The sequence below is a fragment of the Pelodiscus sinensis genome, chromosome 11 (assembly GCF_049634645.1).
Source record: "Pelodiscus sinensis isolate JC-2024 chromosome 11, ASM4963464v1, whole genome shotgun sequence".
NCBI classification, from domain to species: domain Eukaryota; kingdom Metazoa; phylum Chordata; order Testudines; family Trionychidae; genus Pelodiscus; species Pelodiscus sinensis.
Genome location: NC_134721.1, coordinates 38,264,944 through 38,282,761, shown reverse-complemented (window position 1 = coordinate 38,282,761; position 17,818 = coordinate 38,264,944). Strand labels below are relative to the sequence as shown.

General features: G+C 43.9%; 1 protein-coding gene and 1 long non-coding RNA gene across 18 annotated transcripts in view; one reads left to right on the top strand and one right to left on the bottom strand.

Moving 5' to 3' along the window:
• The window catches only part of LOC142830958 (uncharacterized), a 33,738-nt gene extending 25,870 nt beyond the window's left edge, over nucleotides 1-7,868 (bottom strand). The window contains exon 1 of the long non-coding RNA XR_012906527.1: nucleotides 7,322-7,868. This is a non-coding gene — a long non-coding RNA (uncharacterized LOC142830958). The remainder of the gene's footprint in view (nucleotides 1-7,321) is intronic.
• The window catches only part of LOC102448489 (plasma membrane calcium-transporting ATPase 2), an 858,088-nt gene that overhangs the window by 512,020 nt on the left and 328,250 nt on the right, over nucleotides 1-17,818 (top strand). The window lies entirely within an intron of this gene.

The window sequence follows — 17,818 nt, the reverse complement described above, 5'->3', positions numbered from 1 at the left end:
TTTACAGGATCTGTTGAAAAAGTGTTTATTTTCGACAGATCCGCATCTAGACTGCCTTTTTTTTCAAAAAAGCTCCATTTCGAAAAAAAGTTTATGCTAATGAAGCGTGGGGTATTTAAATCCCTGATACATTAGCAATTTCGATGTGCCTAATCTACATCTCTCTGTCGACAGAGAGGTGTAGTCTAGACGTACCCCTAGAGATCCTTGCTTCTGCTGCTTCTGCTCCTACTGGTTACAAAATTGCTAGTTCTCTGTTGTTTAGTGGAGGGGAAAGGTGGATTGTAGTTTGCTCAAAATAGAGGGCATTTGTCCTCCATAGTTCTGGGTCCAGGGGTGAATCTAGTTATGCACTCTTGTCTGGGTGAGATATTAGCATCCAGAAAGGCAGAACAGCAAACAATCTTTCAAAGGTTGCTCAAACATACACATCTCAACTTTTTTTTTCAAAATGGTAAGATTTGATTGCTCATGCAATTTCTGTTTTTGGCACATTTGACACATTTGCTGACTTACTTTAGCTTTGCTCACTTTGTTGTAGGAAACTAAACGAATATTGTGTGGTACACTTTCTCCATAGAGCTTTTAAAATAAAGATAACTCATCTGCTGGCTTGACATTTTGGAGGCTAGGTAGCTCAGCTGGTTAGAGCTACTTACTTTAGCTTTACTCATTTTGTTGGAGGAAACTAAACAAATATTGTGTGGTGCACTTTCTCCATGGGGCTTTGAAAATAAAGACAACTCACCTGCTAGCTTGACATTTACCTACTAAAAGGTTATTTTTATGAACTCAGTATTACTTTAAACTAAATTTGGGTAAGGCAGAAAACTAGTGAGAACCTCCTTGCTTGTTATATGAGACCGTGTCAGAAGTTCTCTGAGGCTAGTGTTAATTTATTCATGTAATTATTCAGGATGGTTTTTCCCTCTCAGTGATTATCTTACCTGCTCCTGGTCTGTCATGGGCATGGGCTGTGTGTTCAGTAGGAAAGCTATTTTTAGACAGACAGAATCACTGTTCATTTTAGAGCATATTATCGAAGTTAGATACTGCTTCTGTGTTTAAAAAATAAGGTAATTTCAAGCAGCTTTAATAGGATGTGTATGGTTGGTAGCATGAATATGAGACAGTATTTCAAAAATGTTGCTAAAGTCTATATTTGTTGCATGACTTGTTGAGTTTTGGCAGTGAGCTTAGCACTGTAATACACATCACTGCTCTGTTTCCTCACAGAAAGAATGCTGATCGCATCTAATGACTTTCTCTTGTTTTATACCTGTCTACTTTTATAAATTCATATACATTAAATATATGCAGACAGTGCTGACACATCAAATGTTCAGCTTCCTGGCCTCTTATGTGGACATGTAGCCCTGGTCTACACTAGGGCATTATTATTTTGAAATAACCCCCCTTAGGTCAAATTTTATTAGAGGAGCATCCTCACTACAAAACCTGTTACTTTGAAAAAACGGGCTGCTTATTTCAAAATCTGTACTCCTGTTTTTCTTTGGGAATATCGCTAATTTTGAAATAGTTATATTGAACTAGTGTTAGTGTAGACACTCTGGTGCTGCTTTTCAAAATAACTATTCCCCAGAGTTATTCAAACTCATTACTTCCCCGGGCTTCCTAGGACTCTAAGTTGTGGTGACATGTCCACAATAATGGAGCCTGCCTCGGACTAATTTTGAGACTTCCCCATAGTGCAGACACACTATTTCGATTTTGTAAAATCAGGAGTTAAGTCGAATTTAGTAATTTAGAAATAATTTCCTAGCTGTAGACATGCCTGTAGATTTGTGCAAAATGATTATTAGATAGAAGTAGAATTTTACTCCCATTTTGCACATGTGTACATACCCAATCCCAGTGAAGTATGGGAATAATCTCTTATAGTTTTTAGCCCAGAGGTTAGGACACTGGAATTTAGTTCCCTCCTCCCTCATGTGATGTGGAGCAGGGATTTGAATTTAAATTTGCACACTTCAGGAGAGCATGCTAGTCACCCGGCTATGGAATATTCCAGTGGTGGTGTCGCTGTCTGGTCTCTGGAATCTGTCCCATTCTGTATAAAAATTAATTAGAACAGAGACTTGAACTTGGATCCCCCCTTTCCCAAAGCAAGTGCCCTCACTCCCAATTTGATAGCATCATTCTCTTTTTATTTCTCTGGCTAAATGACTGTTCCTTGTCATTATAAATGGTTATCAATTGCCACTATTAATACTGTATATATAAATAATAATAATACATACAAACATCCAGTGTCTTTATTAATGATAGAAATGTAGCCATGTTAGTCTGGTGTAGCTGAAACAAATAACAGGACTATGTAGCACTTTAAAGACTAACAAGATGGTTTATTAGGTGATGAGCTTTCGTGGGCCAGACTCACGTCAAAGTGGGTCTGGCCCACGAGAGCTCATCACCTAATAAACCATCTTGTTAGTCTTTAAAGTGCTACATAGTCCTGTTTTTTGTCTTTATTAAGACCATGATTTTTAACCTCTAGCAAAGTTATGAATTTAAGCCCCCAGGCTCATCTTCTGAAAGTGTTGTGCGGTTTCCTTTGAGGATGAGGACTGATGGGCTAGATATTAAGTGATTGCTTTGTGAAGAGCGTTCATCCACAGCTGATGCAGTGTTTTTGTCTTTAATCATTTTCCTTTGTGAGTTCATTTGAGAACACAGTGATTGTCTGGTTTCACCCACTTAGTTGTTATTAGGGCATTTAGTGCACGCTGAAAATCATGGCCTTAACAAGGAAACTGGAATTTATTACAATATGGTGTAACCCATGACCCCCTCCCCTTAATATATCCTGTGACTGCAGGGGTGTTAATCAGTCACTTCACCATAAATGGTTGCTTCATTTTGCATAAGCAATTACCACATATTCTATTTGTTCGATCTTGTATTTAGCTGCAATGCTCAGAGTACCTTCCCCAGACCTGAGGAAGAGCTCTGTGTAGCTTGAAGGCTTCTCTCTCTCACCTACAGAACTGATCCTCCAGAAGATTTGTCTGTAAGTGCAGAACTAGAAAGGAAAGCGAGACAATGTTCTATTTTACTGCACCTTCCCGGGATGGACTGCTTGTATGGTTTCCACAGTCTCAAGCAGCTTCCCAATGGCAGAACCCACAAGGCATGGGGGAGGTAGAACTTTCCCTTGGGCAGGTGCCAGACATACAAAGAGGTGCAGTTTTACCTGTGGTATCAAATCCGGCCTAATGTGTTTTCACATGCTTGTCTGTTTTCACTGACACCATTGAATCAATCTGAAATAGTTTGTTACACTGAAGTTGCTAAGCTGCCAATGTAATAGAGGGCAGGCAAAATGGTAGAGATTTTCCACCCTCGTTAGCAGCTCTAGCTCACTGGCCCATCCACAAGCTGGCTACATTAGCTGCATTGGGTGTTTCTGTTGTAGGCGCAGCTATTTAGATGTAGCTGATGTTGGTTCTCCAGTAATAGAATGTTTAAATTCTATTAGTAGAGAAGAAATATCAGCCTTTGGTAAAAAATTCACCACTGCTTCATATGAAACTTTCTAGGAAGAGCAATGCCTCCCCCGCCCCCCCCCCCCCAGCAGTTGTGAGCCTACGTCACTGGCTGTAGGTGCTGCTGTTAAAAGTCATATGGTCCTGAGACCGAAAGGCAGTGCCACCCCCGTGATTGTGCCTTTTGCATTGCAGTCTGATTCCTCCCTCCCCAGCCTCAAAAGGTACAGTCCTTACTAATCTCAGTGCAATGAAGTGTAACGCCTATGCACAGCCAGCTCGAGAAGAGGATCACAAGAGGGTTAATTAAACTGGGATAGCATTGTGAGAGCTGCCTCAGTTCTTCTCCCAAATAGTATCTGAGTGAAACTCAAATGCTGGAATAAAGGGAAAAAAACCAGGGATATCCACATTCCCTCCCTAGAGTGCTAGAGGGCGTCTTCTCCTCAAGCAACCAGGAAAGGTGGGAAAGAGCCTTCTTTTCTCTTAACATATTGCATAAGTGTCTTTCCTGTCTGCATTGGGCTTCTTAGCTTTGGCCCCCTCACATGAGACTCTGTCTCCAGCTACTAAACACCACTGGTCTGTGTTCTATGTAGCACTGGTGAAACTGAGACAGTTGTATGTCCACAAAGTTATGGATTGGAAAAATAACATAACCCGTAGGATGGGCTCACTGCTAGGCAATTCAGTTAGTTCTGCAATTTAATCAAGTTAATTTTTTTTAAAAAACATACTCTTTTGTTCTCCTAATTGAGAATTGTTTCCACAAGTTAGCATTCGGGGTGGCAGAAGGAGGGTCAGGAATTTGCCTGTGGTTGCTCCATTTACTCCCTATCCAATGCACAAGTTCTGAAATGGAAAGGTGTGATGATAACTTTTGGAGCTGTTGTTTTTTAATGGTTTTGCACCCTGAAGTGCTACTGCTACAGTGATAACCTCTAATGCAGGACTGGGCAAAATATGATCTGCAGGCCAAATCTGGCCTGTGAGAACCTCCACCAGCTCCCTGCCTGCTGCGCCCCTTGCTTGGCACTCAGTAAAGCTGGCTAAGGGCCACATGTCTGAGCCTGGAAGGAGGGGAGCCAGGCTTCTCACACTGCTCCAGCCCCCAGTAGCTTCCATTGACTAGTTTTTGGCCAATCTGTTTGCAGACAGGCAGCATGTAAAGTGCCTCTCCCCACTCATCCTCAGCTTACAGAATTCAGTTCAGAGAAGTAAACATGGACCCTGCAGCTGCCTGAGCACATAGAGAAGCTGGAAGACAGGGACCCTGGCTAAGGAACCTGCTGGGCTGCTGGCTGGGAGCCAGATAGGGTCTCCCAGCCAGAACCCATCTCTGGCACCTCAGCCCCTCCCTCTCCCAAATATCATGTAACCCAAACCTTCTGCACCCCTGCTCCAGCGCCCATACATCTTCCCAGACATTGCATACACCCCTCTGCAGGTCACGACCCCCTCTCAGGCTTTCCACCCCAATCTGCTGTTCCTGGCACAACCCAAATCCCTGCGTCCCTGCCCCAGGTCACAGCTCCCTCCCAGGCCCTGCACTCCCTCTTCCTACACCCCTCCCTCAGGCCAGAATCTAATCTCCTGTCCCAAATTACAACCCCAAACCCCTACCCCAGGTCACACTCCCCTCCCAGAACCTGTACCCCCTCTTCACCCCAGTCTTTTGTCCCAGATCACAATCTCTTCCTTCACCCAAACTCCTGTCCAGATCCCACACCCCATCCCTTACCCCCAAGCTGCCTTCTGCAGACAACCTCCATCCCAGACTCCTCACCTTTTCCATTAATATAATGGAAAAGCGCAGACCTCAACCACTTACCAAATTCTTGGAGTAGCCACCCATCACAAATTTGCTCTAAAGAAATGAAATCAGTTGCAATGCATTCTGCTTTGTCAGGAGAGTCAAAACACTGTGGCATATCTCAGCACCTCAGCATTTACCCGGATGGAAAATGTTTCCTAATTTGGCACCCTTCTTCTTGTGATATGATATCCCTATTGAAGATAGCTTAAACACTGATCATCTGACTGATATTCAATATATAAGGATATGTTGCAGCAAATGAGGTTTCTCCTTCAATTTTAGCCTTTGGTACTTTTTGGGGGGGGGGGGTCTAACCAAAAATCACTTCTACTGGGGGTAAAAAGTTAAAAAGTGAAACCAGCACAGAAAAATGGAAAGTGTGGGGGGGAGGAGGGGAGAGTTTGCCTTATTTTACAGACTCTCTGAAATCAGAATTGACCACTTTCACACTGAAATTTCTTGAGCAGTTCCAGTTACTGCCACAAATAACAGGATAAGGTTAGAAAATCATTCCCATGATGAAGAGTGCTCACTGTGGATGACCTGTTCTTTTTGCACACACCTTAGATGGTGACTTTTAAGTAGAGTGTCCAGGCATTTGTCCTTTGTTCTATTGTTTTCTGATCCCAGGGAGTTTGAGCAGTTGTGTTCATCAGGTGCAAGGACATTCTGACACAGCTGACCTTTTCTCTTATTTCATCATGTACATGAACCTGAATTAAGGAACAGAATGCCTAGCTCTTGAGTCCTGAACAAATAACTTCAAGGTTTAAGTTAAAAACACATTGAAGGATGTCCTGAAGACAAGGTGCTAGTGGATTCTAATTTTATCAGTATGTTGAATGGTTTACATGTTCCAAGAGCTTCAAAGTAGGATTTAATCTGAATGCTACATTACTGCTACCAGATTGATTTGAGAAGGAATTAAGGAATCATCTGGTGCTTTGTTTTTTCCAATGTGGATATTCCTAGATAAATGACAAATTAAATGGAATGCAAAAATGATTACTAATGGGCTTCAAACCAGACTACCCAATGGGCTTCAAACACACATTTTATTTCCTTTGAGAAGGACACTTACGAAAGACTTTCTTTCATAAAAAATAGGATTTATTGGGAAAAGGAGCCACTGCCAACACTTTATGTATTTTAACAATATTTGACTCTTTGGGGCCCGGGGCAGGAAGCCAAAGACCCACTAAATGGTTCTGATACTTAAGGAATGTAACTTTACAAGGGACTCTGTGGCATGCAATTGCCCTATTTGTTGCCAGCCCTGGCTTTTAAATACAGAAAAACAGTTACTGTGGCACAGGTGGGCCGTGGAGTGTTTATAGCACGTGGTGGGTGCCCTAAAAAGAAAACAGTTGAGAGCCCCTCTTTTTAGATATTATTGAGCTGCTATTAGTATGGTCACTGCAGATCCCTTTTGTCAGAATCCTTCTGTTCATAAGCTATCCTAAGGGTTCTCAGCATTGTCTGTATTTCATTTGCTGTACCTTTTCTAGATTTGTTGTATTATTTGTTTTTTAATCACAAATGTGACTCAAAATAGAAAACAAAATACACCATGAAGGGGACATCTCATAGATATGTCAAGCTGCCTGTGAGGTCTGAGTCGCAGTATGTTGCCTTCACCCTCAGATACAGTTTTGCAAATGGACCATGTGACGGCATCTAGTTCGGGCGCGAGCACGTAACCCTCCCACGTCGGGGTTACAGCCCTGCGAGCCCACGTACATTGAGGTTCCGGTGCGTATCACTCAGCGGAACCAAGGAAGTGAGGGAGGGGGAATGGGTGGTTAGGGGGACCCGGGCCCTCCCTCTCCACCGGGTCCCAGCCCGGGTCCCTAAGGGTTTGGGTCTTTAGCCCTCATCTGGCTGACGGGGTCTCACTCTGTAACACGTCAGCCCACGGGCGCCAGAACGGCCCTGCCCCGGGCTGCTTCCTGGCCTCCCCTGTGCCGGTCTGGTGAGACCATGGCCTCTCGGCCCTTACCTCCCCAGCAGTGGCCTAAGTCAGTCTTCCTGCATCCTCCTCCAGCGTCCGGGTCTTACTCCTCAGCCGGGGGGGGAGGGAGAGGGATCGCCCTCCTGGCGTCTTCCCCCTTGCTCTGGCCCCGGTCCTGGCTTTAAATATCCTGCCGGGGCTCGCGTCTCTGGCGTCCGCCCCCGGCGTGCTCGGGCTTGCCGGTGCGGCCGGGAAACGTCGCCTGCCCCTGCCCTGCGCCGGGCGCGGGGAATGCGGCATTCCAGCAGGGACTCCGCAGGGGCGAGCCTCCCGGGTTTTCCAGGGGGGTTGTAGCCGCAGCTCCCCACCCAAGTGCGGACCGGGGTCGGACCGTCACAGACCACTTTGCCTCCTGGAGTAATACCAAAAAGATTTAGTGCTGTCCCAGCTCGTTGAATACCCCAAGACTATGAAACTGGGTTGAAAAAATCGCAGCCTGGATAGCAAGAAGAGGGATAACTTTCCAGTTGTCTATCTTGATGCCTAAAGCCCTGTGTATTTTAAGATCTGGGTGTATCTAGAAGCTACTTGCTTGTGGTAACCCAGCAGAAATCAGTTGCACTAATCATCCTGGGACTGAGCCCATCAATCTCACTAACCACTGTGAGATCAAACTCATCGCTATGACCTTGAGAACACACTGAGATTTGTCTCTTTACTTTGTGGCGGCTGTCATGGGCTGACTTTCTTTTGGTGTTGGCTTTTCATCATTCACTGATATTTTGAAGGGTAATATCCAAAGGGGAGGTCAACAAATAAAAATAATTTTAAGCAATGGTCAGTAATTAGCAGGTACAAAAAATAAGTACAGAGACAGTAAATTGTTCTTGTACCCATGATCATTACATGTGTGCCACTGTTACTGTTCCTCTACATTAGCGGTTTCCAAAATTTTTAATACTGGAGACCAGCAAATCCATTCATTTTGGTGGACAGGTAACATATTCATTTGCCAACATTTTGATGGCAAATGAATATGCAAATAAAATCATGCCAGGCCACCGTAGGTATCCCAGCCTCGGTCCCCAGAACTGCTGCAAACAGCTGGCTTCAACTCCAGCAGCCGCTGTGGCTCAGCAGCCAGAGGTTCATGGCCCAGCTCTGCATTGTCCCCTTTGCTGCTAGGATTACTTGTATCAGGTTTTATGTGCACATAAACATACCAATACATGAGATCAGAACCCAGACCAGAAATATGGAAGTGAGATGTCAGCCGTACCCTCAATGAAAGACTGATTTATTATGCATGTGATGTATTGCATCTAGAGAGAAATACATTGTGTAACATTCAAGTTTTTGTGGCATAACTATAGTTATATCACTATAGTTATGCCACAAAAACTTGAATGTTACAAGTAAAGAGATTAGCTCGTTTTCTTTTAATGTTCTATTCATGCTTTTACCACCACTTTGTAGTTGTAGTGGTCTTCCTTACTTGTGTAATATCACCTGGCAGAAATCAATAAGCTGAATTTGCCTTATCTTCTTTTAAAGTGACCTTCTTTTAATGGAGTACAGAGAGTGAACATAATGCTTTAACTTTCATGTCTGCTTATATGTTAGCTATTAAATGCTGCATAAAAGCTAGGAGTAAGTTGAAATTAATATTCAAAGAAGATGAATGTTAAGCAACTATTGTAAGAGCACAAAAGATTTAGTATTAATTCCTTAAAAAAACTTGTAGTAAAATGTCAGCAAGTGTCTGAAATAATTAAAAAGAGCTTTCATAGCACTAGTTACTGTTTTAGTGGTAGCAGCACACAAAGCTTCTTAAGGCCAAATCAAACTCTCCCTTCCCCCCATCCCTAAGTATAGAAGTTATTTTAAATTCCTGGTGTTAATCCTATTCAACAGTGACAGCAAAGTGTGGCATGTGTTGCCGTGACATGTTGGCAGTGCTTTCTACTGTCCCGGTTCTCCTGAGGTACTTCTTCTGACACTCATGTTGATGCAACACAGCTTAAAATCATTGGAGAGAAAACTATTTCTGCATGCTGCACAGTGGTACCAGCAATAATTTATTGTGGGTCTCAACCTTCCTGCGTTCTCTTGGTCTGCTGTTTCCTTCTTTGAATCATCTGCTTAGCAGCTGTTTCAAAGGACATCTCACCTTGCCATGTGGTCATGAAGTTGTTCCTTCGGGTATGATGCCAACATTGCTCTCTTAGGCTCATTGTACTGGACTAAAGTGGCTTGTGGCAGCCATTCTTTGAGAATAACCTAAGCAGTTTCAGAAGGCCTCTTCTGACCAATCAACCTTATACAATGGCAGAGCAATTACTAATTGGTAGATTAAAGGTAGATGGTCTGAACCTAGAACCCAACTCTGAACCTTAGATTTCCTGGGTAATGGGTCATTGTGTTGTCACCATTTGATGGGACTGGCTTACTCATTATGTGTATCTCCAGCAACTTAACTAACATCCCTCTGATCAGTCTTTTACAATTTTAAATTTAAGACACTCAGACAATACTTTTTCATTTGAGTAGAATATTTTCCTATGAAATTCAGATAGATATAAAATGCGTCATGATGACTTCCCAATGCCAGCTCTGTTGGAAGGGAAAGTCTTAATTTCTCTAGGGAGAATTCTCTGCAAGTTGTCCTTTATTTGGATCAGGTTTTTTTGAAAAAAAAAAAATGTTTATGAAGACGTTCTCTGTGTCTTTAAGTTCAGTTTATTTTGTTTGACACTGATTGCAGAGTTTAGCTATGAAAAGTATCCAGTGTGAGTTTGAGTTTATCACTTGGTTACATAAATTCTTAGCCATTTTTCTTTGTTAAATATAAATTTTAAAAAAATGCCTTTCATGTTTCTGATGTAGCAAAAATTTCAGGAGGTTTAATTTTGCTTCCTAAGTAGCTCTGACAGTCCCAGAGTTCTATGTACAGAGTACAGAGTTATTTGTACATGCAGCTGGTGAGTGAGATCTTAGTCGCCACATCAGCTCTTTACACTTGGTAAGAAGACCAGGTCAGCATAAAGGAGTGGTAAAAGCCACTATCTGCCTGGAGGTAAAAGCCACTATCTGCAGCTCTGGAAAACAGTCATAAGGCTGTCTCCTGACTACTTGGGGCTGCAGTAGATATTGCAGGTAACACTACAAGCCATAGGGCAGCTTATAAAGACTGTCATAATTTGGACATTTTCCTAGGGTTGTAAGTTACATTGAGGGGCTTGTCCAGTTCCTGGAATACTCAAGGGTCAGAAGAAAGAAAAGTTGCTTGAAGGCCACTATGATTCCAAGTCCCCCTAGGCTACAAGTTCTGTGCTGCACCTCTCTGAGGCACAGCATAGAAGCTCGGAATGCTATATTGTTTAAAAAATAATTTTCTACTCCCCCCCCAAAAAAAGTTGTATCATTATACGGGAAATTAAAAACAATTGTTTTTGCTGCAGGTTGCACTTCAGGATAGGACATTCCAACACCAAACCTTCCCACAAATTACAATTTTCACTACAGATCAGTGCTGTAGAAAGTAGTCTGCATCTGGGGAGTAGGTGGAGTGCTATGACTTAATATAGTGATGTGAGAGAACTGTTCAAGTGTGTTATGAATAAAAAAATATATTGTGTTTGTTCATCTGTCTGTAATTCCTCATGGATATTTCATCACAGTATCTAAAACACCACACAATTTGGCATAGTACTGATTATTTTTTGTATTGATCAACTGATTATTAATAAAAGATCTTTCACATTTAGTATTTAGTTGACCTGTAGTCCAGTTATTTAGATGTGATCCTATCACTACTTCGTTGGGTGTTAAAATTTCAATGTAAAGAATCAGATTAGGCATTGTGGTGGTTGTTTTTTTAAACTGCAGAACTTTCCTGCATCCTACAAAGTATATATGCTTAGGGGCAAAGCAATGTATTCATTTACAGCATCTATGAAATAGGAGTTTCACTGGCATAGTCTTGTGTCTGAGATATGAAATTGACAGGATCAATAAGCGATTTTCCCTTTCTTGAGTGCCTGATGTGGTTGTGAAAACATTTTCTAATGTTATTGTTTTGGGTATTTTAATATTTCTATTCCAGATGTAGAATTCAGCACAGTGTTTATGCTCCCTGATTTTCTTGCATCTTGCCTCATTCCTACAATCAATCTGAAGTAGGCAATGTGAACTACTAAAATCTTATCCTCTCACCATTCCCTATTCAGATCCCTTCCTTGGCTTCTTTCATCTTTCGAATCAGCTTCCTGCATCTTGCCATCAACTGTGAGTCTCCTCAACTGCAGCTGCCTGCATGGCTTTCTTTTCCTCCTACTCCACTACTAGGGTTGCCAGATGGTTTCAACAAAAATACCGGACACACTTGACATTACATCACAATCTACATTACATCTTATTTCAAAAATACCAGACATTTATATTTTCTCATTTATATTTTCTCAACTTGTTTCCCGAACAGAAAACTCAAATACTGGACTGTCCAGTTCAGAACCGGACACCTGGCAACCCTATCCACTTCTCTCCTCTACTCTTTGCAGGTCCTCCAAACATCTCTCCTCCTCTGTGAAGCTACATGCCAGGCTGGCTGTGTCTAGACTGGCCAGTTTTTCCAGAAAATCAGCCACTTTTCTGGAAAAACTTGCCAGCTGTCTACACTGGCTGCTTGAATTTCCGCAAAAGCACTGACGATCTCATGTAAGATTGTCAGCGTTCTTGTGGAAATACTATGCTGCTCCCGTTTGGGCAAAAGACCTTTTGCGCAAAACTTTTGCGCAAAAGGGCCAGTGTAGACAGCCCAGATTTGTTTTCCGCAAAAAAGCCCCGATTGTGAAAATGGCGATCGGGGCTTTTTTGCGGAAAAAGCGCGTCTAGATTGCACGGACGCTTTTCCGCAAAAAGTGCTTTTGCAGTAAAGCATCCGTGCCAATCTAGACGCTCTGTTCCGAAAATGCTTTTAACGGAAAACTTTTCTGTTAAAAGCATTTCCGGAAAATCATGCCAGTCTAGACATAGCCCCTGAGTTTTGAAGCACTGTTCCTTTTGTAATGAAATGCCCCCACTTTCCAGTCAAAGGCCAGCTTAAAAAAGCATGTTTGTGCATTCCTATCACTGAAAGGTTTTTAGTAACAGGTTAGGCAAACTTGGATAGTTCTGGATTTTATAATTACTCTAGGACTGATTTTATTTGGTCACCTCATATTGAGTTGAATGTTTTTTGAGTTGTTTTCTTAAGTTTAGCTCAAAAGTTCTCAATCGCTTTTCCTTCATGCAATTGTATTACCATACAGACCAATTGCACTCAATTGAACATTATTTGCACAGCTCGTTGATTATGATTTCATTAAATACAAAATCCTGGGATCAGACTAAATCTTGAAGATTAAAGATAAATATTCCAGTATCACTATAAGTAAGCTTACACTGGACACTAACCAAAGACAATGGAATCCGTTAATGTAGACTAAATCTTGTATCTCTGATGCCAATTTCCAATTAAAATTGTTAAAAGACTAATATTTTCTAACTTTTGCTTTTTGCCTTTGTAGCTTCCCATAGGACTTTATATATAATACTTACAATGAAACATCACTGCTATGTGAGATCATTAAGCAGTTTCTTTAGGTATGAGGAGTAGACTGTGGATTCATGAATCTTTGAAAGACAATGCAAAGTCTACCTTATCTGGTATCTACCATCACTGACCTAGTGTTTGAGCAATGTCCTACCACACATGTTGCTTAGTGCTGACAGCCATCTGTTCATAACCTTTTCTATTCTCACCTATGCCCCCAAAAGTCATTTACCTTTCCATGTTACACAACTGTAGAAGATCAGGAGGTCATAGAATCATAGGACTGGAAGGGACCTCGAGAGGTCATCGAGTCCAGCCCCCCGCCCTCAAGGCAGGACCAAGCTCCGTCTACACCATCCCTGACAGATGTCTATCTAACTGTAGAAGATCAGGAGGTCATCTAGTGCAACTCCTGCTTGAATTAGGATCAACCCCAACTAAATCCTCTCAGCCCGGACTTTGATGTCAGTGATTTCTACTTAAGACTTCAGAGAAGGGGATAAGGTGGGATGGGCAATAATTTATGTTGTGGGGGGGAGGTGTACTCCAAGATTTTAGTAAATGATCAAAGACTGCACTTTTCTATGGAGGGATGCAGGGTCTGGGACAGAAGGGAGCTTGAGGTAGGGCACTGGGGTTCAAGAGAGAGTGGCATCTGAGAGGGAGTTAGGGTGAAGGTTGGGTGGTTCTGACCTGGGGCAGTAGATGGGGGGGGCAGGGTCTTGCAGAGGGAATTGTAACCTGAGATGGGGGGGAGGTAGAGTTCAAAGGGTTTCGGTGGTGACCTGGGGCAGGGGATTAGGGTGCAAAGTTCGGGAGGGGATATATGTGCAGAAGAGGATTATCACCTGGCGGAGGAATGTAGAAGGGGTTCAGAGTCTGGGAGGAAGTTGTAACCTGGCGGGGGAAGTACAGACAGTTTGTGTGGTGACTTGGGGCAGGAGAGGGTGGTGACCGGGAGCAGGGAGTTGGGGAGCCAGATGTAGGCTCTGTCCAGGAGGTGCTTATTTTACCCAGTAGACAATGGAAGATGCAATGACTAAGCTGAGGCTAGGGCAGGAGCAGTGCACCACATCTCCCCCACTCCCTGGTGCATGGCACAGAGAGGCACATGAAGCGGCCAGCCGCTTTGAGCGACTGAGGCCTATGGCAGGCAGGAGCCTGCCTCAGGGTCCCACGGGGCAGGCCACAGGCCGGATCTGGCCCACAGACTATATATTGCACATCCCAGGGAGAGGGAAATTTCAAATGGTAGCACTCTCTTCTCAGTCTCAGTCTCTGTCTCTCTACATCTCTCTCTCTTTAAAGAAGTTCTTTCAGTTTTAAAAGTGTGTAATTGAGAGGCTTTGGGTGTAGGATTAGGGGGTCAGACTTTGCTGCTGTTCTCACCCAGTCTGAAAAAAATATGACTAGTACTTGCTTACCTTTGTAAAATGCTTTGAAGTCTATGGATCATTCTGGCTAAGTGGCTTAGTGGCATCTGTGACGCAGATAGCTATATTACCCAGTGTCAACCACCTTCTTAAAATTTCACCAAAGGGGTTGTGTGTCTGGCAAACATTAAGAACTAGCTTGTTATTCTGGTTATTATGTTTGTACAGTAAATGATTTTAGTGCTAGGTAATGCGGGATATTGGGTTTCAAAACGATTGAAGTAAAACTTGTCACCTGAGATGAGAAGAGCCTCCGAGCTATCTCAATCAACACTGAAAATAATAGACAGATGTGAAGACGGTCTAGGTTTATTGTCTGAACTAGAAGCAGGCTGGAGACTGTGTTACAAAGATAAACAAACCAACCCCAGCAGAGTCTAAGGAAGAGGAGGAGCAGGGCCTGGGAGAACTCACAATAATGACTGTAAAAGAGCAGAAAAATTCCCCAAATGGTTAGCCATTACAGGGTGAGAGTCTGTGCCAGTAAGATGTGGGAATTTCATGAAAAGTGGATCCCAGCTTTTGGACTGCATTAGTACTGTAATGTCTACACTGCAGGCTTCTTGCACAAGAACTGTTTTACGCAAGAGTTCTTGCACAAGAGTGGGTCCACACTGTCATGTGCTTTTGCGCAAGAGCATCCATGGCAGTATGGATGCTCTCTTGCGCAAGAAAGCTCTGATGCCTATTTTAGCCATAGGAACCCCTGTTGCCTGTCCACACTGCCTTCTTGTGCAAGAGCTCTTGTGCAAAAGGGCTTAGTCCTCGTGGGGAGAGGAATAACTCTTGCGCAAGAAGCCCTCTGTTCTGACGCTTTACTGTAAATTTACTTGCGCAAGAATGCACGTGCAGTGTAGACGCTCCACAAGGTTTTGTGCAAGAATGGCTGTTCTTGCCGAAAAAGCCTGCAGTATATATGTAGCCTAAGATCTAAGGGTACGTCTACACTACAGCGCTAATTTGAACTAACTTAGTTCGAATTAGTTAATTCGAACTAAGCTAATTCGAACTAATGCATCTAGAACTAAAAACTAGTTCGAATTAGCGTTTTGCTAATTCGAACTAGCATGTCCACATTAAGTGGACCCTGAACCGGGCTTAAGGATGGCCGGAAGCAGTGCTGGCAGGGCATCAGAGGAGGACTTAGAGTGTGGAGATGCTGTCTCAGGCTAGCCGAGGGCTGCGCTTAAAGGGTCCCAACCCCCACCCGGGACAGACAGTTCTCAGGGGTGCCCTGCTTGCAAACCAGTCCTGGCTTGGAGTGCCCGGAGTACCCACACTGGGCACATCACACCACTCGGCCATCAGCCCGGCTGCACTTGCCGCAGGCTGGCATCTGGGGAGAGGAGGCAATTGGGGGGCTGCAGGAGAGCTTCCACACCCAGAAGCCCGCAGAGCCAGCCCAGTCCTCCCTATCAGGGGCTCGTACCCCATTCCTCCCTCACCTCCTTCCACTTACCCTTCCCTAGCCCCTTTTCCTGATGTACAAAATAAAGGACAATTGTGTTCAAAAATGGAATCTGTCTTTATTGAACAAAACTGGGGGAGACTGGGAAAAGGAGGTGGGAGAGGGGAAGAGAGAGGGTGGGAGAGGGGAGGGCAACTACAATGATCAGGGGTTGGAAACAGGTCCCATATGAAGAGAGGCTAAAAAGACTGGGACTTTTCAGCTTAGAAAAGAGGAGACGGAGGGGGGACAGAATAGAGGTCTCTAAAAGCAGGAGTTGGGTGGAGAGGGTGCATAAGAAAAGTTCTTCATTAGTTCCCATAAAGAAGGAGTAGAGGACACCAAAGGAAAGGAATGGGTAGCAGGCTTCAAACTAGTAAGAGAAAGTTGTTCTTCACAAAGCAAAGAGTCAACCTGTGGAACTCCTTGCTGCAGGAGGCTGTGAAGGCTAGAACTAGAACAGAGTTTAAAGGGACGTGAGATCAAGTCATGGAGGTTGGGTCCATGGAGTGCTATAAGCCAGGGGGTAGGAGTGGTGTCCCTGCCCAAGGTTTGTGGAAGGCTGGAGAGGGATGGCACGAGACAAATGGCTTGGTCACTGTCTTCGGTCCATCCCCTCCAGGGTCCCTAGGGTTGTCCGCTGTCGGCAGACAGGCTACTGGGCTAGATGAACCTTTGGTCTGACCCAGTACGGCCATTGTAAGCTCCCGGGAGCCGCCAGCCTGGTCCCGGGAAGAGGGGGAGGCCTGGGGGGCATCGGGTGGGTGGCTCGATCCGTACCAGGTGCAGGGTCTGCTGGCTGGGTGCTGGCAGGCTTGCACCTGGCACGGGCACCATAGCCAGCCCGTGCCCCTTGAAGGGATCCGGGGCCGGGAGGGGGGCAGACGAGTTTCCCTGGTGTTGACCAGAGTGGCCACCAGGGAAACCTGGGGAGGGCTAGCCTCCCACTAGTTCGAATTAAGGATCTACACAGCCCTTAATTCGAACTAGTAAGTTCGAACTAGGCTTAATCCTCGTGGAATGAGGATTACCTAGTTCAAACTAAGCGCTCCGTTAGTTCGAATTAAGTTCGAACTAACGGAGCGCTAGTGTAGCACCTATGAAAGTTAATTCGAACTAACGACTGTTAGTTCGAACTAACTTTGTAGTGTAGACATACCCTAAGCTTTGGATGAGAAATGCCTTATTTGGTGGAAAAGCAACTTCTTAATTAGTGTAGGGTACTGATTTTGTGTCCTGTATTTTTCTTTTACCTGTAACCTTATGTTTCCAAATCCTTAGACTTGCTTTTGTTTGAATCTTTACCTCAGTCTCTGTTAAATCACTTCCATTTGGATTTACTGTAAACCAAAAGTACCTTGTGAAACCAGTGTTCTGGGGACATTGTCATTGCTTAACTGTGACTTTCTCTCCCATATTAGCAATTAGAAAGCCTCTAACTGTTTTTAATGGAAAAACTTTAACAACAACAAATAGTCCCTAATCCTGACCCATTAAAACCATCAGAGGGGTAGCCGAGATAGTCTGTAACTGGAAAAACTTAAAAAAACAACAACGAATAGTCTTGCAGAACCTTAAAGACTAAGACAGGATGTAGATGGTGTCATGAGCTTTCATCTGAAGAAGTGGGTTGTGCCCATGAGAGCTCATGATACCATGTACATGTTGGGTTAGTCTTTAAGGTGCTGCAAGACTATTCATTGTTATTGTTTGTATAAGTTTTTCCTGTTACGAATACCTCTCTGATGGTTTTAATGGGTCAGAGCTAGGGATGTAAAGTCCGGTTAACATTTTTAAGGGGTTAAACTGTATATTTAACTGATCAACTGGCCTGCCACGTCACACAGCAGGCTGCGTAGGCTAAACTGGGCCAAGCACTATGTACTGTGCCACAGGTGTGAGGCTGCTTCAGCCTGGCTAGGCCCACTGTGTTGTGGGCTTATTGGCCAGGCCAAGCCAACCCCAACACCCCGTGCCACAGGCACGGGGGAGGGGCTTCTCTGGTCGGGCTGGGCAGGGTGGTGATGTGGATGGTGGGATGCTTCAGTACATCTGGGCTGGAGTGGAGGGCT